This window comes from Castanea sativa, chromosome 11 (assembly GCF_040712315.1).
Source record: "Castanea sativa cultivar Marrone di Chiusa Pesio chromosome 11, ASM4071231v1".
NCBI classification, from domain to species: domain Eukaryota; kingdom Viridiplantae; phylum Streptophyta; class Magnoliopsida; order Fagales; family Fagaceae; genus Castanea; species Castanea sativa.
The window spans coordinates 44,367,746-44,391,913 of record NC_134023.1 but is presented as its reverse complement, the minus strand read 5'-3'; the positions used below and the strand labels follow the sequence as shown (position 1 = coordinate 44,391,913).

General features: G+C 32.7%; 1 long non-coding RNA gene across 4 annotated transcripts; it reads left to right on the top strand.

Moving 5' to 3' along the window:
* The first annotated feature begins 4,662 nt into the window (after positions 1-4,662).
* On the top strand, positions 4,663-8,477 carry LOC142617441 (uncharacterized). 4 transcript variants are annotated; one of them, XR_012840975.1, is made up of 6 exons: positions 4,663-5,108; positions 5,596-5,693; positions 6,963-7,004; positions 7,525-7,581; positions 7,700-7,750; positions 8,177-8,477. It is a non-coding gene; the product is annotated as an uncharacterized LOC142617441 (long non-coding RNA). The 4 variants fall into 4 exon arrangements; XR_012840976.1 differs by lacking the exon at positions 8,177-8,477 and adding an exon at positions 5,999-6,141 and having other exon boundaries at positions 7,700-7,854; XR_012840977.1 differs by lacking the exon at positions 8,177-8,477 and having other exon boundaries at positions 4,663-4,801; positions 7,700-7,854.
* The last annotated feature ends 15,691 nt before the right edge of the window (positions 8,478-24,168 follow it).

The window sequence follows — 24,168 nt, the reverse complement described above, 5'->3', positions numbered from 1 at the left end:
TCCTACTCAAATTCATGATCTGCAATTATAAGGCCTAGAATTTGTGGCTATTCTGACAAAGGTTCACTCCTAGTTCAATTTTTTTTTTCCATTTTGGCAAAGTGATACATGAATTAAATAAAGATCTAGCTAATCATGAAAGTTAAACTAAAAAATATGTAAGACCCTAGAGTGCATGATATGTATGAACATGTGAGAAAAGTAGTAGGTTAATTACTAAAATGAAGCATGATCTAGTGAACTCAATTCAATTAATTGTGATTTAAATTTCCATATGAGAACAATCCAACTCTAAAATTCGTTTTTATTATTTTATGTAACCGATCCTTGATTTATACTTTATTTTTATTAATTTATGCAAAAGAAGTCATTGTTTCATGTAATCATATTCTTATTTCCGGTGAGAAAATTGAATGAATCTATCTTAAATGATGCATTTGTTATTTTTCTATTATCATAATTGAATAATTTATGATTATAGTGAAATGTTATTGTTTTACGTAGAAAATTTATTACTTTACGGTGAAAAAGTTATATGTGAAATAAAACTAGTCTATATGGAAAAATTATTAAGTATTTTCGGAATACGATGTCATAGTAGTTTTTCTTTTCACATTTATGATAGACTCTATCATGAATATAATTAATAAAGTCAATCATTTTTTTTTATATAAGATAGAATTATACTCTAGCCTAATCTAAGTGTATATGTGTATGAAGCTCCCTCTATTACAAGAAAAATGTCTATTAGCGACCAAGAATTTTTGACGGACCCAAAAAGCCCTCTCAAAAAATCTTATTTGTGATGGCAAAATAAAGCCACCACAAATACTTGGTAAAATGTGAAATATTTGTGACCAACAAGAAAAGTTGTCGCAATTATGTGTTATAGCCGTCACAAATACTAATATTTTGGAAGGAAATTTTCCCTCCATATTATTTACAAGAGACAATTAAAAATTTCTCGCAAAAAGTGTATTATTTGTGATGGTTAAAAAAAAGCCGTCACTAATACAAAATTATTTGTGAGGGCTAGGATCGACCTTCATAAATAATTATTAAAATGTCAAAAAATTTGGAGGGAAATGTTCCCACCAAATTATTTCCAAGGGACAATAAAAATCCCTTACAAAAAGTTTATTTTTTGTGTGGGTTAAAAATATGCCCATAATAACACTAAATTATTTGCAAGGGCCACGATTGATCTTCGCAAAAAATCATTAAAATATTAATTTTTTTTTGAAGATAAAAGTTATTCTAAAATTCAAAGAAAAATAAAAAGAAACTTATAAACATATAGCACATTGTATTTTTTAGATGAACTTTTTGTTTACAGTCTAAAAAGAAAAACTTTTTATATACATCCTATATAAGAAAGGTCTGTCCTTATTTTCTAAATAATTGTACCCATAAAAAAATTATAGCACTTTCAACTTCAAAATGGTAGCCTAAAATTCAAGAATTTCAGTCTTTTGTACTCTCTCTCTCTCAAAAAAGTGAATAAAAATTTCTTCCAATTAAAATAATGCATAAAAAATGAGTTCATAGATCAAATGATAAATTACATCCGATTGTCATGAAAATTGACATGCATGTTAAGAACACATAGAACATGTAATCCAATGGTTAGATTTTCAAAATATGAATTAAATAATAATTTATTGGGTGATGTAACATTTTTTAGAGTTACATCACATGTAACTTGAACCCAACTCTATATTTTTTAATTCGATGTGAATTTTGACAAATTCACCGTTAGATTGCATTATCTTCATATATTTTTCATACATATAAAATTTCAAGGTAATCAAATTTTAATTGTTATGTCATCAATCAATTGTCTAGATTCAAGTTTTAGTAGTTTTAAATAATGCATAAAAGATGAGTATATAGATCAAATGGTAAATTACATCTAATTGGCATGAAAATTGGCATGTATGTTAAGACCATATAAAACAAGTAATCCAACGATTAGATTTTCAAAATATGAATTCAATAATAAGTTTTTGGGTGGTGTAACATTTTTTAGAATTGCATCAGACGTAACTCGAACCCAACCCTATATTTCTTAATTTAATGTGAATTTTAATAAATCTACCGTCAGATTACATTATTTTCATATATTTTTCATACTTACAAAATTTCAAGATGATAAAAAATTAATAGTCATGTCATCAATTAATTGCTAGATTCAAGTTTTAGTAGTTTAAAATAATGCATAAAATATGAGTTTATAGACCAAATGATAAATTACATCCGATTGACATGAAAATTGACATGAATATTAAGACTATAGTAAACATGTAATCTAATGGTTGGATTTTCAAAATATGAATTCAATAATAAGTTTTTCGGTGATGTAATATTTTTTAGAGTTACATCAGGCGTAACGTGAACCCAACTCTATATTTCTTAATTTAATGTGGATTTTGACAAATTTATCGTCAGATTACATTATCTTCATACATTTTTCGTGCTTAAAAAATTTTAAGGTGATCAAAGATTAATAATCATGTCATCAATTAATTGTCTAAATTCAAGTTTTTATAGTTTAAAATAATGCATAAAAGATGAGTTTAAAGATCAAATGATAAATTAAATCCGATTGGCATGGAAATTGGCATGCATTTTAAGACCATATAGAATATGTAATCCAATGATTGGATTTTCAAAATATGAAAGTAATAGGGGAGTTAACCCAAAGCACTTCCTTCTAAATTTTGTTTAAAATTCAATTAAAAGGTTTCCCATTTTTTTAAAAACCCCATTGCAATGATTAGGACTCCCTCACCTTAATATGTGATTGAGATAAGGAAAACATTGAGATTTTTATTTTATCTCGACATTAACCGTCGCTAGAGATTTGCTGTGTAGCTGTATGGTTATGTTTTCTCAATCTGACCATCCAATTAGTTTCAAATCTAACCAACACTAATATGTCACCGTACTTTTCAATTCCAATGATTAGGATTTGAATATGATTTTCACCAAGCCCAGTAGTCTTGGGACTATCTATTAAGTTTGACCAAATTTGACTAAACTTTGAACACACATTTCTCTAAATACAACCGTTTAATTGTAACTAGAATTAACCTTTCATTACACTCTTTAAATCCAACGGTTAGATTTCAAATCTAAGTATGACATGTAATGGACATGTGTTGTGTACCTATATGACTATGTTCTCTCAATCTGACAATCCAATTGGTCTCAAATTTTACCAACACCAATATGTCACCATACTCTTCAATCCTAATGATCAAGATTTGAATATGAATTTCACCAAGTCCAGTAGTATCGGGATCATCTATTAAATTTGATTGGGTTTGACCAACTTTGACTAAACTTTGACCGTGCCTTTCTCTAAATCCAATCGTTTAATTGTAACCATAATTTACCAAAATGAACCTTTCATTACACTCTTCAAATCCAACGGTTAGATTTCAAATCTAAGAATGACACGTGATGGACATGTGTTATGTACCTATATGACTATATATTCTCTTAATCTGATCATCCAATTGGTCTCAAATTTTACCAACATGAATATGTCACCATACTCTTCAATCCTAATGATCAAGATTTTAATATGAATTTCACCAAGTCCAATGGTATCGGGACCATCTATTTAGTTTGACCGAGTTTGACCAACTTTGACTAAACTTTGACCATGCATTTCTCTAAATCTAATCGTTTGATTGTGACCATAATTTACTAGAATTAACCTTTCATTATACTCTTCAAATCTAACGGTTATATTTCAAATCTAAGTATGGCGCATGATAGACATGTGCTGTGTACTTGTATGATTATGTTTACTCAATTTGACTATCCAATTGGTCTCAAATTTCACCAACACTAGCATGTGATCATACTCTTCAATCCTATTGATCAAGATTTGAATATGAATTTCACCTCTATTAAGTTTGACCGGTTTAACCAACTTTGACTAAACTTTGACCACGCCTTTCTCAAAATCCAACCGTTTGATAGTTATTGATCTAAAAATATGAGTTATATTTTGGGAAGAACACAAAGAACATAAACATGTTCTTCCAAAAAATTAATAATAATGAAAGGAATAAAAAAAATAATTTAATTTTCTTATTTTATTTTTTAAAATTTTAGAAATTGAATTTTTTTTTTAAATTTTTATGTGATTTATTATTTATTTAAATGTTGACGTGAAATTTTTACTAGGCTATAGCGCTATTTGTATAACCCGTTGCAATAGTTATTAGACAAAATATTTTTTTTTATCCTAAAAGTTAAATTTTCCTAATATTTTTTTATCCTTCACACAAAATTTCTCACGTGCATAAACCTTTTTTTTCCATAATTTTCATTCGAAGCTCTTGCTCCTTTGACTTGTAAATCGCCATGGCCTTCGGATCTTTCAACTTGTACTCCCAAAAATTCATTATTTTATTACTTAAGCTTTATTATTATTATTATTATTATTATTATTATTATTAAGGATAACTCTAATTTTATTATTATATAGCCTTATAAAAAATATAAAAAATAACTATAGGAAAAGCTTTCCCCCCAGATATTTTTTTCTTCCCGCAAAAATTTTCCCCCAAATTTTCATTTTCCACTTTTTTTTTTTTTCAGCGTGTTTCTTTTTCTTCTTTCTTTTCATTTCCCACTTCTCTCTCCCCTCACACCTCTTCTCTCCCTTCACACCGCCACCCCTAGCCACCGATCTGCTCTCTCTCCCATCACGCCGGAGTCACAATCCCCAGCCACCACCAACTTGTAAAGCGCCTCACAGCCCCATCAATTTCAAGTTGTTCAGGTAAGCTGAAAAACAGTGTTGTCATCTTCTTTGAAACATACCCTAATACTCTTCATTTCAACTTTTATTTATTCTCATCATCATTATCAACTATCAATTACCGTAGATTTATTATGTTGTTCTTTTATTATTATTATTTTCTTATTCTTATCAATGCCATAACATATAGAGTTTAACAATATTATCTTTTTTTTGTTTGATGTTTCGAGTGCCCACATGTTGTTTGTCAAACAACACTGGAAGCCATCATTCCTCTACAGGAAATAGTTTTTCAGGTTTAAAACCGGACAGGTTGTTATTGCTATGGGTATTTACCGCAAATCTGTAGCATCAATTGCTTTCATTTCTCTTCTTCTTCTTCCTTTTTTTGTTAATATATATATATATATATATATATATTCTCTCAAATGTACTTATCAAAAAAAAATTCTCAAATGAGGAGAAATTCAAAAATTTCAAGCTGATTCTAGCATTGCAATCGTTTTTGGTGGTTTAGTTTTGCAATAGTTGTCATTTCTGCATATAGCATAATTTCTCTTGTAAGTGGCAATCAATGGGAGCTTTTCAGAAACAAATGTATAGGGGAGCCACCTCATCCATCACTTAATATGACATAGTATTTTGGGTCAACTTAAAAAAAATAAAAAATCATAGGTCAGCGTATGTGGTTCTATAAAAAAGGGAGGTGACTTCTGCAAAAAAGGTTGCAGAAGTGCAAAATCATCACTTGTAATTTATTAATGGTTTAGTAATTACCTTTATTTTAGATTAGCTATAACCCAATGCTTTTCTAGGTGGAATATTATGAAAGTCCAGTTAGCTTGACGAGCATAGCTCAAATCAGTACTCCCGATGCAAGTTCTCTCTTGGTTCAGCCGTATGACAGATCCAGGTTTCTATAAACTAAAGGACATAAAATGGTTGTTGAGGAAGATCGAACATTCTCCATTTAATTTTATGTGATAAATACATGTATACTAGTAAGTAAGAACTAAGACTAAAATTTTCTCTGATTCTAGTAAATTAATATGCTAGTTAATCTTCCATAAAATTTTGACAACCAAAGGTGATCTAATTTGCCACTTATTTTGAGTTATAAAGCATTGACATCTTGCATTGCAAGACTGGCCCATGAAATCTTTCATATGATCTCTCTTTGACAATCTATTTTACTTTTTGATATGTTATGTTTGCCAGCTTAAGGGCTATAGAGAAGGCCATAGTGGGCTCTGATCTTGGTATGACTCCAAACAACGATGGAGAAGTGATAAGATTGACTCTCCCTCAACTTACATCAGAAAGGAGGAATGTATAGTCTGTTGGCTTTGATCCCTTTGCATGTAATTCTATGTCTTTTTATGCCATAGGCCCATAAGTCTATTTTCTATATCCAATTAATATGAAATCTCAGCTGAAATATTACTTTTACCTCTTTGTTCTTTTGATTTTTCCTGGATGTTGGTGCTATACTGCAGTTAATTCATTCTATCTTGTGTTGCTCCTTGGAGCTCAATATCCTTACATCTCACCTGCATGACATTTTTGCATCTAACATATAATGTTCTCTCTACATGTACATTAACTTGAAGTACCATGCTTTGAAATGAGTTAGATGATTGAATTATATATAGACTTTTTGTACTTTGTCATGAGTCATGACTTGAGCTTTATGTTAATCGTTTGGAATTAATCACATGAGATCCTTGTGTTCACCATTATGAACACCTTGTATTGGCTTTCATTTGTTTTCAATTTGATTTAATAATATTCTTATTACCTATCAAAAAAAATTAATCACATGAGGCCTGCTCTACTGTTCTGCTTCAAAGGTTCAGTTCTTCTAAAACTTTTCTCGGTTTAGCACTTGTTTTGTGATATGTTTATGTATCCTTAATAACTATTTTATAATGAATTTACATGCAAAAAATGCTTTATATTCTTGAAAATAGTGGTGGTTAGTAGTAATTGATGAAAGAAATTCTCCTTTCTGTAACTTGATATAAATTTATATAAATTTATATATATATATATATATAGACACACATTTCTTTTTGAAGATGTACACTATTCAGTGAAGTTTCTCAAAGCATGCTTACAAAGAACTTCCACTTCTTCTTTTTTCTTTTCTTTTTATTAATTTATTTTATTTTAATCATTGCAGGAATTCTTAAAAATAGTAGCTTAACTAGCTGAAGAAGGGAAGGTACAGTGGCATTATCTCTGGACAATTTAAAACAAATACCTGCCGCTATTTTTAGTAAATTCATTAGTATTAAAATTGGGCTTAGGTGGATATGCGGAGCATTGTCAGACCAAATCAAATCTCATGAAATGGCTCTAATTCATGATTATATTGTTCACCTTCTTCTGCCTTCTCTTCCTGTCTTCACTTGCCTGAATTTTTTTTTTTTTTTTTTTGGGATAAGTAATGAAAAATACGTTAAAAATGCAAAAAGAGTGTCACCTAAGTGACACTATTTTTTGGGGTTGAGAAGTCAGACATAATTGGCCTGTAACATTTTTTTTGGGTTTGTAACTTTCTTGAAACACATGGGAATTCATCCAATATCTGTATTTGACATGGCACTGTACACTTTACCAAAGTGCACATATTCCAAAAATGTATATGTTTATTAATCTTTGGTTATAGACCAATACATAGGCTATGTTAAAGTCACTAAATTTGTCCTCTTGAATACCCCCTTCTCCTATACTGTTTATAGGTGGCATTGAGGAACATAAGAAGAGATGCTTTAAAAGCCTGCGAAAAACTTGAGAAGGTTTGAATCCCTTAATCCCTTGCCCTACTTTTTTCACACTCTCCAGTAATTGCTTTTTTGAGTCCAACCCCCACTCTCTTCTTTAAAAGTCCTTTGCTTTGCTTTACTTTTCATGCAGGAGAAAAAGCTCTCTGAAGACATTGTGAAGGACTTGTCAAGTGATTTGCAGGTAACTTGATACTTTTGAAACTTCACAAACATGGGATCAACCGTATGGAGCTTCCTCTCATTCAGCATACACAAGGACCTGATCTAGATAGGCTTTCTTTTGTATTAAATAGTAAGATCACATGCTTTTTTGTTTTTTAAGTTTTTTGCGTGTTTGTTTATGTTATTAAATATGGGGTAATTGAAAAATGTTAAGTTGGAACTACTATAAAGTTTTGGAACATTTTTGGTGAATTATTGTAGGACTAATGTTGTATAGGTTTTTTTCACCTTTTAGTTGTTCATAGCTTGTCGAGAAAATAAGAAGGGTTTACATTTTGCGTTGTGTACTTGTATAGTCTTGTCCCATTAGCATGTTTATGTTTGTGCTTGGGGTGTCTAGCTTGGCTATTGCCTGATTTGTTTTACTTTCTTTTTGTTTGCATAGGCATCATTGAAGACTGAATGGGAGAAGAAGTAGATGTATTTCCCCATTAGGAAGTATGCTATAAAGGTGTAGGGTGTAGGGCCTTTAGTTTATGTGGTATTGCTACCTTGCAACCATAAATCCATTTGGTTTGCAAATTTTGCCATTTGTTTACTTAATCTTAATTTCATATTGGTGGGACTTGATCGATTGTTTAAATACTTTGGAACTTTGATTATGGTATTAGCTTGGAACTTTGATGATGGTTATAGACAATGTTATGTATTTGATAATATATTTCTATCCCAATATAATGTTAGTTTGGAGACATTTGTGGTGTTATCTAGTTACATTTGTGGTAATGTCTTAGTAGAGCTAAAATTATTACAGGTTATTTGTAATAGAAATGTGGTTTTGAAACCCAAGAGGAAAAAAAAAACCTATAGCAGTGCCCGCCGTTGAAGGACTAAAATTATGAAATAATTGAAGACCTATAGCGGCGTTTATAGCCTACCGCAATAGCCCTTGTCGCAATAGGCCAAATGGACCTTTAGCAGCGGTTTTGACCTGCAGCAATTATCCAGTTTTGTAGTGTAATGTCCTCACTATTATTCCTAATTAATTGCCAGGGGTTAAAAGCCCTCACAAATAAATTTTAGCGACGACATTATTTGTCTCTAAAAAGTATGTCGTTAATTTGAAATTTGCAAATAATTAATTGCAAGGGTATAAAGGTCCTTACAAATAGTTGTTAACGACGACTACTCTCCCTCGCTAAAAATAAGTCATCGACTTTTCTTGTTGTTTGGTAATATATTTGCAAAGGAGAATTTGTTTAGTAACGACAATAAATTGCCCTTGTAAATTATCTATTTGCAAATGTATGGTCGCAAAATCTCTTTTAGCAACAAGAGCAAATACGACGGCCTTCAAGGGCCACATGCCCTCGCTAATAGTTTTTTGCGACGATATTTGAGTTTTTGCGAGGGCATTTTACTCACTAGTAGACTCTTTTTTTGTAGTGCTCCTAGAGACTTGATCTCTGGCCTTTACCTCTCACACTCTATAAGCACTTATATTTGTAGAGTGATCATCGCACCAAGGGTGTGCGGTGGTGTTAATAAATAAATAAAGTCAATCATGAATGTGATAAGATGGAGCATTATATTATCGTACTCTATGAATACTTAATAATTACTCTCTTGTGGGTTCTAGTTAACTCAGCTAGTAAAGTTTCTGATGGTTGTATAAGAAATCTGAGGTTCAATCCCCACCTACACCAAAAATTGATTAGTGTCTTGGTCTAATAATAAAGAGTAATTATCAGAAGCAGACGTCATAGGTTGAAACTCTCTCATAAAAATAATAATTACTCTCTTATATTAGATTTCAAATTAGACTTCAATTAGAGTTTAATTTTACACCACATATCCCATCTAATCTTTAAAAAATTTAAATTAAATTTTTATACCAAGTGAGTTAATTTAGTGTAAAAAACGATGAGTTCAATATAAATAAACCCAGGTAATACACACACACACACACACACACACAACCAAATCTTATAGAAAATTTGATTAGAATCAAAATTAGATTTTGTCTTTGTTAGCTTTTCATACAAATTAAATTATTTAGATTTTTTTTTTCCTGAACTAATGAGTATATTTTTTATACTGTTCCTATTTAGATATTTTGTATGTGAAAATCTTGAACATAAAAAACTATAATTGAGCTAAACGATCACATGCACCTATCTCCACTCAATTTAGGAGATACAGATACTATTGAACCAATTTATTCTTTTATTTTGTGTTGTTTTTAATAGAATTTCATAAACAATAATAGTAAATTGATATTGTATATGTAATGTCTAACAGTGATTTTCAAAATTATATACATAATAGCAATATAACTATAATCTTAAAGGAACCAATATCATTAAAATTGTAAGGAAAAATCATTTTAATACCATCAAATGTCCTGATCGAACTAATGATCTATAATATTTAATAACTGAAACTAACATCAACAGCACTGCTATAATTCATCATTTATGTGCGTAAGCACTAGTTACATAGTAGTAACTATAATGGCTAACATCATAAAACCGTAATCAATCTAGCTATTGACAAAGAAAATCTAAGTTTCCTATGTTTCATTATCACATGTAAGAAAAACTTATGAACTAATTACAAGACACACATTTTTTTTCTATATATTAACTACCTAATTTGCATGATCCTTATGCATCTTGTTGGCATGGTATTTTTTATGCCTCATATTTGCTTGCAAAACTCCCAAACTGAGCCTAGAAAATTTCTCTCTCTCTCTCTCTCTCTCTCTCTCTCTCTCTCTCTCTCTCTCTCTATATATATATATATATATATTTTTTTTTTTTGTGTTGGTAAACCGAGAATAAAATATGTCTAGTCTAGGTCTTTAGGCAATACTTTAAAGTGGTTGTTTCAAGGTTCAAGTCTAGCTAATTGCAGAAAAAGGAAGTGAGGTTCTGTCTTGCTCAACCAATCGAGAATTAGGTTCGACCAATCGAAAATCGCAGGTCCAGTTTTTTTTCTGCAAATTTTTTAAATAGACCCAAAGCTCACGAAAACGTTTAGGGTTTCATTTAAACTTCTCTACATATAAAAGGGAAACTCTAGCCACGTTTTGAAGACTTTTGGAAGACTTGTGTGTTATTTTTTGTGAGATCTGAGAGGTTTTGTATCTTCTAACTACACAAGAATATACTAGAGCCAAAACTACAATCAAGCATTGGTAGAACATAGTTGCTGCATCAAGATCATTACTGATGGTGATCTAAAACCTTTGAGTGGGATCTCAAAGTCATAAGCAAGACGGCTTGTGTTGGTGTAAATCCAAGAAGAAAATGAGTCCGTAAATTTGAAACTTGCATATGATTGTGTCAGTAAGTTACTACATGAAATAGCAATAGATTTAGGATTAAATCTAATTGTAAAAACTATTCAATTTTCTTATATTAGATTTAATTTACCTTGAGGATAGTTAGGTCAAACCTTTCACAGGTTTTTTTACCTTGAAACGGTTTGTTTCATTAGTCCTGGGGTCATTATATCGTGATGTTATTTATTTTTCCGGATCTTTACATAATTTTATTTATTTGTGATTAACTTAGATTTGAATAATAAATCTAAATCTAAGTAATCACAAAGTAACCTAGATCTAAGTAATCATTTAGGTTAAACAATCTGTTTTAAGAGGTCTAGACGAATAAACACTTAATTTTTTATTTCTTAAAGTTATTTTTTTATTTGGATAAAATGACTTGTTAGTATTTATTTTTAAAAGAAGTCATTATATAATATGTTGCAAAAGCATAGTTTGGTTTTTTTGATCAAGTTAATGTTAATAAATTTTTTTATTACTCCAGTTTGGAATTATAATTTGAATTTTTTTGTTAAGCAGGTTAGAAGTATTTTAAAATTAGCTGGAAGCAGTTTTCAATCGAAGAGTTACCAAACACAAAATCAAAATATATTAATTTAATCCTTTATTGAGCTTCCACTCAAAACCCTAGGTTACACCTTTTCGAAGTTTAATTTAGTCATTCTATGCTTCTTCTTCTTTTTTGAGAAGGATTCTATGCTTAATTGGTTTAGTCACTCCAACTAACTGTTCGATGTTAATATTTGGTCATTCTATGTGGTTTTGGTGCATTACTTGCTTTATATTTTTTTGATCTCTTGAGCTCAGCTATGTTGTCCGATCCCATACACCTTAATCAAAAGTTGCAAAACATTCATGCCCATTTTTGTCCCAATAGAAATACAAACATAATTCTTGAGTCGCTTTACAGTTTCAAATCCAAAACATTCTCAAAAAAAAGTTTCAAATCCAAAAAGTACAAACTACAAACTACAAACACAATTTTTTGTTGAGAGAATACCGTAATACTAATACAACAATTTGCTGACATTCCCTTTGTCCCAAAGCAAAGATGGATATCCTTGACGTAACCAAAAGAGACACTATCATTAAAAGAATGAGAGAGAAAGGATAAGACTTGCTTATTTGAATTAACATCATCATCGTTATGAATATCATAGCTAGTAACTGATATTTGACTGATAATCGAATCTAGAGACAGCTTTGGTTTTGAACATTCAAAACACGATAACGGCTTTAGCCCAAACCCGTGGATGGGGTAGATCACCAATACTTAAATGGTTGACTACAACATCTTATGAGGTTCAACGTTTGTGATTGTAAACCTATTTTCAAGAGCCTCAAAGTTATAGGCCCTTCCTATCCTTTTGAATTCTAACACTAGCAATCACATAATTTTGTATAACATTTGAGAGATTGAGTATTTTTTCCACCTCCCAATCATCTCTTATTGCATTTAGAAATAACAATAAGTTACATAATTACGTGATATGATGGTTCCAAGATATCATTCGGCAATGAAGATAAAATTAAACTCATCAATTTTCTTTCTTTCTTAAAGTTAATTTTGCAATAAAACCAAAGCAAATAATATTGCTTTGACTGTACAATTATCACTACAGACGGGCACAAACATTTTCACAAACACCTACCATGCATATAACTATAAACTATCACAAAAAGTTCTAAATTTCAAATAATTTACCACCCATATAAACAAATAACATCTTCCCATATAATAGGAATTCAATCTTAATAGCTAACATGAAAAACCCAAAAACCAAATCCCAAAACATCATTGAAAAAATCAACACAACTATGACTATGAATATTTACACACCTCACTTGCAGTGACCACGAAATGAAGCAAATATTTTTCAATTTCATTTTTCCAATGGTTTTAATTTTATTTTATATTGGTGTGATGCTACAATTTAATGTTAGGAAGAAGGAATTTAGACTACACAAGGAAAATCCGAAAAGAGAGAGAAAGAGAAGAGCAGTTCACTATCGGTGTGGCTACCGCCGTTGCCACCACCGCCCAGGTTCACGAGGTGAGTCGATGGACTCTAGGTTCAATATGAGTTGAGGGGTTTGGGTTAGGGAGGTGTGAGTTCTTCATGGTCTTTGTCAGTGGTGGCTCTAGGAATATTTTCTAGGAGGTTCATTAAGACACTTAAATTAAACAAAATTTAATATTAAAAAAATACCTTGAATATATTGAGTTATTTATAAAAATAAAAAAAATAAAAACACACAAGTACCTGAATTTTTACAATTTCTATCTACGAGTTTTCATATTTTGAAATCTTCTTATGATAATTTATTATTAGTTGTCATTATTTATTGTCAATGTAAGTATGACCATTTTATTTTGTTAAGTTTTTATAGTAGTTTTTTTTTTTTTTTTTTTTTTGCAATTGTGGTGACATATTTGTCATCGTTTTTTTAGAATAAATATTTTAAACAAAATGACAAAGCTCAACCCCATTTGCGCTGTATAATTATTAACCCACACAACTACCCTCATCCATACATAAATAATATACCAAGTTGTTGTTTGATTGTGGGATAAGCTGATATGTGATTATGGTGTGCAAGATTTTAAAACACGGTGTGCAAAAATATTTTTAGGAGGAAATTAAATTAGTAAAGCAATATTATATTATATTATATATATATATATATATATATATATATATATATATATATAAATTGTTTTTCAAGTCAAGGGGTTCATTTGAACCCCTTGAAGTGTATGTACAGTCGACCTTGGTCTTTGTTTTTAGATTTTAGAATTTGGCCAGAAACTGTGTCATTTAGGCTCAAGGTATTTGTTTTAACTTTAGGCTTGATATGACGTAGTTTTGATGCATGCTAGCTTTTTACTTTGTAATCACTAAAATGACGTAGTTTGGGAGCTAATTTGGAAAAAATGAAACACATTAGCATAATGATATGTCACTTAATCTTGGCATGAAATATCTCAGGCCGAGATCTTAGCACCCCTCGTACAACCTTGGGTTCGAGAATGGTTTCTCCAAAATTAAAGGCTGAGTTGACTATGTCCTTTAGCTTGGCATAGAACTCATCAAACAACTCATCCTCCTCCATTTTTATCTCCTTAAAGCTAGTAGTGAGCCTTTTGGAGTTTTGAATCCTTAACAACCTAAGTCCCTTCATAGGTTGTCTGGAGGATGGTCCATGTTTCCTTAGCAATTTCAATTGATGATATCTTCTTGAACTCCTCATTGGTCATTGCACTGAATAGTGCATTCAATGCTCTGCTGTGGACGTTTGCCGCTTTGATCTTGGCATCATCCCAATCAGTCGACGCTTCCTTTGGCTTAGTCTAGCCAATCTCCACAGCTTGCCACACCTTTTCATCTAAAGACTGCAGGAAAGTTCGCATGCGTACTTTCCAGTATGCATAGTTAATGCCATCAAATAAAGGAGATATAATAAGAGATTGTCCACTATTCATGACAAACAGAGGTCAATGGATCACACAGCAAAGATTAACCGTAATCAGAGTGTGCCCACTCCGATACCACTTGATAGGCCAAAAATGTATTGACCCCTTTGGCAAATTAATATATTAATTATCTAAGTTAATTAATTAAGTCAATTTAACATAAAATAGCGTGGTAGCACAAACAAATCACCAACTAAGTTAAATGCAACGGAAAATAAAATTGACACGGGTGATTTGTTTACAAATGGGAAAAACCACCGAGGCAAAACCCCACTTAGTGAATTTAAGGTACCACTGCCTAAAATCCACTATTATCAAAACAATCGATTACAAGTAAAATAAATCTCAGTACTTAATACCAACCTACAGTTAAACCCTTACCTCAATACCCAATTGGACTTGTAATGTAGTGGCAATCTCTCTTTTCAATGCACGAATCCCAGTATATGACTAACCAATGATGCACAGATCACAGTACGTGGTTAACACACCAATCTTGAGGAAGATGTTGGCTGCAAAGTTCTTCAGTTTATCAACATGAAAACCAAGAAGCTCCTTGGTCACAAAACAGTTGGTGCAAAGATGCAGTAGGTTCTACAGAGAGAATGATGAACAAGGGCAATTTTTGTCTCACAATATGCATGTAGGGATACAACAACTTTTGCAACACTAAGACAGCCCTTAAAATAATCCTTATATATGTTTAGGGTTGTGAGAAAAGAAACCCTACATAAATACATTTGGGTATGCGTGTAATCAGATCTGAGAAGTTTGATTTCGTAATTCTCCACAGATACAGCTTTTGTCAAACTGCTATCGAGCTTCAACATTAATCCTCGATAGACAGGCTTCTGTCGCGACATCTATCGAGATTTAATGAACAACACTTCTTCACTTGTTTCTTGAATAAACTTGCATGGTTTTACCACTTGATTTGAACAACATGTTTCTTGAAGTCTTAAACCATCCTAGATCTACCTAATTACAAGTAAAGTGCGTTTTGTCAAAGGATTAGTCAATTACATCAATAATGTCCCTAACAATCTCCTCCTTTATTAATTCGTGACAAAACCACAATAAAAAAATGAATCATGAGAGAAGTCTTAAATCACTAAACTCATAATCACTTGTTGAAATACAAAATAAGTCTAATACTAACATAAATTCTTGAAAAACTTTGCAAGAAGAGAATTCATAGCAAGATAGACTTTCACAACCTATCTTTCTGAAACACTTAAACAAAACTCATCAAGGCATTATATGTGAAACAAAAGTAAAGATTGCGTACATAAAGAAACATGTGTGCAAAGAGATAAAAGAAACAACACATAGAGAGATAGGTGAAGAACAACATATAGCATCATATATATATATATATATATATATATATATATATATATATATATATATATATATATCAAAAGATAAGTACAATGTTGTCAATAAATGGTCACAAGACCAATATACATGAGGTAAAAGTAAAGAAAAGAAAAAAACATAAGAACTTCACTACATCCCTCAAAAAAATGTATAGAAACTCCCCCTAACAAAAAAATGTCCTATGCTAACTCTATCCTTGAGTGCAAGACTACTCTCATCCAAAACTACTCTCCCTTTTTGTCACGAATGACAAAGGACAAGTCACTAAATGGGAGTCATCTCAACATCACTGGAAGAGATAGCATCCTCATTGCCATCAGCACCATTATCACTATCCTCATCAACTGAAGCCTCTGGAGAAAGAGATGGAGAGGGAATGAAACCACCAAGCTGAGAGAGTGTCAAGGCGAGCATCCATGTCCTGAAGCTGCGCCATGATGGCCTTTAGGGTTACAGCACTGGTGGAGGAAGAAGGAGCAGAGGTGGAAGGACCAGTAGAAGCTATAGGATTGGGAGTCACCACACGTGGCCAATTCGATTGAAGCTGAGCCACGCTCCGTCGAATAGTATTAGCGTTGATGGCACACATAATGGGGAAGAGAGGAGAAGAATTAGGAATCTCAATGGAAAAGTGTCGAAGGATACGAGTGATAGCCAAAGAAAAGATAAGCTTATCATGTGTAGCCATATCCTGATAGACATTGATGACCGAAGTGATAAAGTGAGAGGGGAAGTCAATCGAGAGGTCCTCCATCAGAGTAAGAAGAAAATGAGCACGAGGCTCAGTAATGGAGTTATAGTAAGACAGTGGAGTAAGAGCGAATGTCATCACCATGTTAAGGAACCTCAGACCTTTTACAAAGCCTGACATGGGGTATTTAGCTTATCACCCCATGTGGAAGGTATCTCACAAAATTAAGATAGTAGCTCGTCTTTGGACACAATCCTAAGACACTCACAACTAGGGTAGTCAGGATGCGCTACCCTAGGTATATGTAGTACCTCGAAAATAAGCTCTAGGGTAGCTACGATACGTATTCCTTGAATAAACATAGAAAATTGAGGTACAGAGGTATCCATGTCGTGTATATTAGAGTAAAACTCCTGTATAATCACGACGGGACACCTTAGTAAACTCTCATAAAGAGAAGCCCAACCCCGAGTCCGAGTGACGGTAGGGAGAGGAGTGTTGGAAAAGCTCAACAAAATGACTTGGAGTTTCGAATGAATGCCACGTCTCTGAAAGAATGGAAAGAAAGAGGTACGTATGCATGAAATATGTATGAACATGTGATGTGCAAAAATAAATACATCATAGGCATAGCCCAATCCAAACCTACCAGCACACATTTCACATTTTAATCAAGCACACATTTATAATGCATGAAACAGAGTTAAAAGGAAATGAGAATGCAATGCATGATCGTATAGCATCAAAACAACAACACCCAACCCAAAAATTTCACAAAAATCTCAAAAACCCCAAAAATTTTGAAAAACCCAAAACCTAGGTCTATATGCATGAAAAGGATGAGATTTAGGAAGCTTACCAAGTGATTTGAGCTTGATATAGGCCGAAAAGATGAAGGGTTGAAGGATTTGAGTGAGGGAGAAATGTTTGGGGCGAGAGAAAAGATTTTCTACCGAGAGAGAGAAGTGAAAAAAAAAGAAGAAAAAAGAATATGATTCGCGCCTCAGATATATTAAGAAAATGCAACTCGATGGATTGAAGTATCTGTCAAGCACTAAATCTCGACAAATGTAATATGTCGAGGTGCTGTCGAGAATCTGTCAACGGCAAAAAACTTCGATGGATCGAGAAGCAGTCGAGAATTTATCAGCCATACAGAAGGCTGCTCGATGGATTGAAGAAACTGTTGAGAATCTATCAAGAAGAAATACAGAAACCCCAATGGATCGAGATTACGATAAGATCTGTCGAGATAAGAAGAAAGAAGGGCTCAATAGAAGTGAATCTGTCTAGGATCTGTTAAGAAGTTGTCGAGCTTGAAGAAGAAGAGTTTTTCAAGGAGAAAAAACACAAAGAGATGAATGTAATAAGCAAGCTACTCACACATAGATCCAATCAACATATTTAGCTCTCAAAACATCCCTCAACATATATGCAAAGTATTCAAGATCCAAAACACACACACACACACACTAAACAAGTCTAACAAATTTTATATTTCAAAACAAGTTAAGATAGTTTAGTGAACATATATTAACACGTAAATTCCTTATGATGACCAGATCACATTGCACTTGCACTTGTATCAAAAGAAGCAAATAATTTTTACGTGTTGTGTGTGAAAACTATAGCAAGAGTGCATAAGTGCCTCATATTATGACAATTTGAGATATGACAAAATCAAATACATTCACACACAATCATAACTCCTTGATAGGGACTATCACCTTCGAGGTACATCCTATAACTCTCACATCTCCTAAAAACACACTTGCAAACATATTTAAAAAGCATTTTGATTATTTTTGCCTTTGATTTTTCTTTGCATATTTTCTTTTTGAATATATCATACATAAGCATATAAGAGAGAGAAGAAATACCCAATTATGTAAGCTAAAACATCATAATTTTGTTATACCGAAACACACAGATGTTATACATGATTGGTAAGCTTTAGTGGTGAGATGGTTATTTATGCCTTTTTCTTAGGATTTTCTAGTCCTTCTCGTCAAAAAAAGTGATATAAGTGTTAAGTATAAGAGATAAACTTAATCGTACTCATCACAAACACGAGCCACAAAGCTCACTTGCTTAGTTATGCATTAAGGTGCTCATCTAAGCTACAAGAGATACAAAATTTAAAAAAACTTTGTTTCAATGGCCATCCAAGGTACACAAGTACCAATATACACTGTTTTGTATTTTTCTGATTTTCAATTTTTTATTTTTATTTTTATGAAAAACAAATAAAGTAAAAGTAAAACTAAAAAAAAACAAACAAAAACATATTAAACAAACAAAGCATAAAACTAGACTGACTCAAAACAAGAAAGCAAAACAAAAAAGTAATGCAACATCATAAGGGGAGAGAGAAAAAGTGACTAAATTACTTTGAGTCTTTTTCCTTCCACGCCTTGGAAGAACTTTTCCTTTGAGCGAACCTTTGATTCGATGGCGAGGTGGAAGACTTGAAACCATTCAAGTTCAAAAGGAATATGAGGGCCTTAAGAAGATCTCCAAGAGGGGCCGAAAAGGATGGAAACTAATTCTGGTTTTCGGATGGGAGCATACTATTGCTTTGTTGAGTGGCTAACCACTTGTAGCGATTTGGACGAGTATGCCCTAAAGCTCCACAGTGATGACAGAAATGCGGCTTCTTAGGTTGAGACTTCTTATTTTTAGCCTTATTGTCTTTCTTAGCACTAGGGTTTCTAGTTTCCTTCTTCTCTATCTTAAGGGGTGCTCCTAGAATAGATTTTTCCTTGACTATGTTCTCACTAGCTATATCAGTTTTTTGATTCATTGTTCTTAGAATTAACATTATGAGCAAGTGAGACAAAAATAGTTCTACTAGAAGAGGTGTTGGGAAATTTAGACCCCGGTTGATAGAATTAACAAGTTTTAAACCCACTTTGTTAATTAGATTTATTATGTATAAAACTTATTAAAACAAAAAAATATCAATATCATGTCAAAATCATGCACAACGGAAAAGTATATAAGACAAGATATGATGACTTAGGAAAACCAATGAAACAGACTAGTTTCACAGTTAAAAACCTGGGGGAAACCTTCCCGAAAAGCAATTCACTATACAAAGAGAAGTTTCAGATCTAGAACAAAAATTTTGTCCCTAGACTCTACAATCTTCGTAGATGAACTCACAACAAAAACCTTCTACCACTTCAGAACTTCTGAACTCTTCAATATATGAATGCTACCCTTTTGCATGGATCCCAGTACCTGACTAACCAAAGATGCACAGCTCCCAATACATGACTAATGCACCAACTTGAAGAAGATTGTTGGCTACAAAATTCTTCAATTCATTAACAATGAAGATCAAGAAGCACTTGATTACAAAACCCTAAGGTGTAAAGACGCAGTGGCTTCTTTAAGAGAGAATAAAGCATTCGTCACCTTTTGCATTTGTTCTCCTTATATTCTCTTATGTGACGGCCTTTAAAATAAGCTTTATATATATCTAGGGTTGTGAGAAAAGAAACCCTATACAAATACATAAGCATGGGCTGAAAATTAGATCTGAAAAATTGATTTTCGTAATTCCCGATAGATAAAGCTGTCAAGCAGTTGTCAAGACCTTAATAGATAGAATCTATCAAGAGCTGTCGAGACTCGTTAAATCTCGATAGATAGCTATCTGTCAAGAGTTGTCGAGAATCTGTTAAGCTTTAATGAACAACCCTTCTTCACTTGTTTATTGGTCAAATCTTCATGGCTTTAATACTTAGCTTAGACATATTTCTTGAAGTATTAAACACATCCTAAATCTACCCAATTACAAGTAAAATACATTTTGTCAAAGAATTAGCAAATTACATAAAATATGTCCTTAACAAGAGGCAATATTAGAAGAATTAGAAAGTTTATACCCCAAGTCAGTTTTGCCAGAAGCTGATTTTTGGATATTCAACATTTCATCCAGTTTTGCACTAGAAGTCCTCTCCAATTGAGCTCGAACATGGAAAAACTGTACTTCAAGCTTCTTGGTTCTTTCAACCAAAAAATTGTTCTCAAAACACAATGCTCCAATGACTTGGTTGACTTCATCAACCTTGTTAGAGAGCTCCTCTTGTTCCAACTCCACTTCACTAAGCTTCTAAATGAACAACCTATAAAATTTCGCATGCTTTTCAGACACCTTGTATAGCTTTGCATAGGCTATATAGATGTCATCTTGATCATCCATCTTCTCGAACTTGGATTCCACTAAGTCCTCTTCTTCATCCACTTCTTCTATGATCCCCTCAGTAGGTCCAACTGTAGCAGTGAAGGCATTTAAAATTCCCTCATCATCACTATCCTCTGACTCGATATCAGGTTCGGTGTCACTCAAGGTAACAGCAAGAGCCTTGCTTTTCCCAACTGACTTGAGATATGTTGGACATTCTTGTATCATGTGTCCAAAACCATAACATCCAAAGCACTTTGGTCTAGAGAAAATAGTGTACTGACCGCCATTTTTAGCATCCTTCTTTCCTCCGTCTTGGCACTTGAATTGAGAACAATTGGATTGCTTACGGTCCTTATCAAATCCTTTCGCATTGGCATTCTTCATGAACTTCTTGAACTATCCAGTGATGTAGGATTTCATCTTAGAATCTTCGTTATCTAAAGACTCATCAGTCTCATTACTCTTAGCCTTTGCGTCCTTTCTTGAGTCTAGTAAAACCCAATTCATAGGTTTGCAAATTGCCATCTAGCTTCATAAAAGGAATAGAATCAATATCCTTTTATTCTTCAATGGCAGTAATCTTGGTATGAAATCTCTCAGGCAGAGACCTTAGTACCTTTCTTACAACCTTGGGTTCAGGAATAGTTTTCCCAAGATTAAAGGCTGAGTTGACTATGTCTTTTACCTTGGCATAGAACTCATTAAACGACTCATTGTCTTTCCACTTTATCTCCTCAAAGCTAGTAGTGAGTCTTTGGAGCTTTGAATCCTTGACAATCTTAGTCCCTTCATAGGTTGTTTGGAGGATGGTCCGTGCTTTCTTAGCAGTTTTAGTTGAGGATATCTTCTTGAACTCCTCATTGGTCATTGCACTGAATAGTGCATTCAATGCTTTATTGTTGAAGTTTGCAGCTTTGATCTTGGCATCATCCTAATCAGCCGGCGCTTCCTTTGGCTTAGTCTAGCCAATCTCCACAGCTTGCCACACCTTTTCATCTAACGATTGCAAGAAAGTTTTTATGCGTACTTTCCAGTATGCATAGTTAGTGCCATCAAATAAATGAGGTATAATAAGAGATTTTCCTCTATCCATGACAAACAGGGGTCAATGGATCACACAACAAAAATTTACCCTAATCATAGTGTGTCGCTCTGATACCACTTGATAGGCCAAAAATGTATTGACCCCTTTGGCGAATTAATTAATTAATTATCCAAGTTAATTAATTAAGTCAATTTAATATACAATAGTGTGGTAGCACAAACAAATCACCAACTAAGTTAAATGTAGCGGAAAATAAAATTGATACAAGTGATTTGCTTACGATTGGAGAAAACCACCGAGGCAAAACACCACCGGGTGAATTTAAGATCACCACTTTCGAGAATCCAATATTATCAAAACAAGCGATTACAAGTAACAGGAATCTCAATACCTAATACCAACCTACAGTTGAACTCTTACCCCAATACCTAATTGGATGTAGTGATAATCTCTCCTTTCAATGCATGAATCCCAATACGTTACTAACCAATGATGCACGAATTGCAATACGTGACTAACACACCAATCTTGAGGAAGATGTTGCTTGTAAAGTTCTTCAGTTTGTCAACATGAAGATCAAGAAGCTCCTTGGTCACAAAACCCTTGGCGCAAAGACGTACTGGCTTCTATAGAGAGAATGATGAACTAGTGCAATTTTTGTCTCCGGTCAAAATATGTGTGTAGGGATACAACAATGCCTTTTGCAAAACTAAGACGGCCCTTAAAATAATCCTTAGTTGTGAGAAATGAAACCCTGCACAAATACACTTGAATATGCGTGTAATCAGATCTGAGAAGTCTGATTTCGTAATTCTCGGCAGATACAGCTTCTGTTGAGCTGCTGTCAAGTTTCAACATTAATCCTTAATAGATAGGCTTCTTTTGAGATATCTGTCAAGATTTAATGAACATCACTTCTTCACTTGTTTCTTGAACAGACTTGCATGGCTTTAACACTTGGCTTGAACAACATGTTCCTTGAAGTCTTAAACCATCTTAGATCTACCCAATTACAAGAAAAGTGTATTTTCTCAAAGGATTAGCCAATTACATCAATAATTTCCTTAACAGTTAGGGACATATTTTATGTTATTGGCTAATCTTTTGACAAAATTCATTTTACTTGTAATTGGATAAATATAGGATGGGTTTAAGATTTTAAGAAACATGTTTTTCAAGTCAAGTGTTAAAGTCACGAAGATCCGACCAAGAATCAAGTGAAGAAAAGATGTTCACTAAAGCTCGACAAAAATCCCCACATAATCCTTTCTATTGAGATTTAATGTTAAAGCTCGACAGAAATTGATTCTGTCGAGACTTACGAAATCAGAAATTCTAGATTTAATTTTCGTCCCATGTTGAAATATTTGTATAGGGTTTCTTTTCTCATTTATCACAACCCTAGATTTATATAAGGCTTATTTTAAAGGTCATCGCCTAAGAGAACACAAGCAAAAAGTGCCAAAAGTTCATTATTCTCTCTAAAAAAGCTACTACGTTTTTACGCCAAGGGTTTTGTGGTCAAGGAGCTTTCTGATCTTTATTGTTGATGAACTGAAGAACTTTGTAGCCAACAATCCTCTTCAAGTTGGTGAGTTAGTCACGTACTGGGATCCGTGCATCATTGGTTAGTCACGTACTGGAATTTGTGCATTGAACAGAAAGATTGCCGCTACAATACAAGTCCAATTGGGTATTAGGGTAAGGGTGCAGCTGTAGGTTGGTATTTCGGGATAATCCAAAGGGTTTGGTAAGATTCCTTATACTTGCAACTGCTTGTGATTAATAACAGTGAATTCTTGGGAGTGATAACCTTAAATTCACCCAATGGGGTTTTACCTCGATGGTTTTCTCCATTCGTAAACAAATCTCCTATGTCAAATTTATTTTTCACTGCATTTAGATAATTTGGTGATTTGTTTGTGCTGTCACGCTATTGCATGTAAGTTGATCTAATTAATTAATTTGCAATGGGTCAATTCATTTTAACCTAACAATTATTATTATTATTATTATATAGAAATAGCTGAGTCTCTAATGTCAATACATAATTTTGAAACATCCCTGATAGTTTATCACTTTATACTATATTTATTATACACCATTTTTTGGAACCCTTTGTACTTCATGCTTTGAATCACTAGATGCATGCATTGTTCTTGCGTGTTAAACAAGCTACCAAGTGCCAACCCTGCACTAATTTAATATACCTATATATTGCTAAATTTTTTTTAAAGATTTTGATATATATATATAATTAATCAATCTATTATTATTATTATTATTATTATTATTATTATTA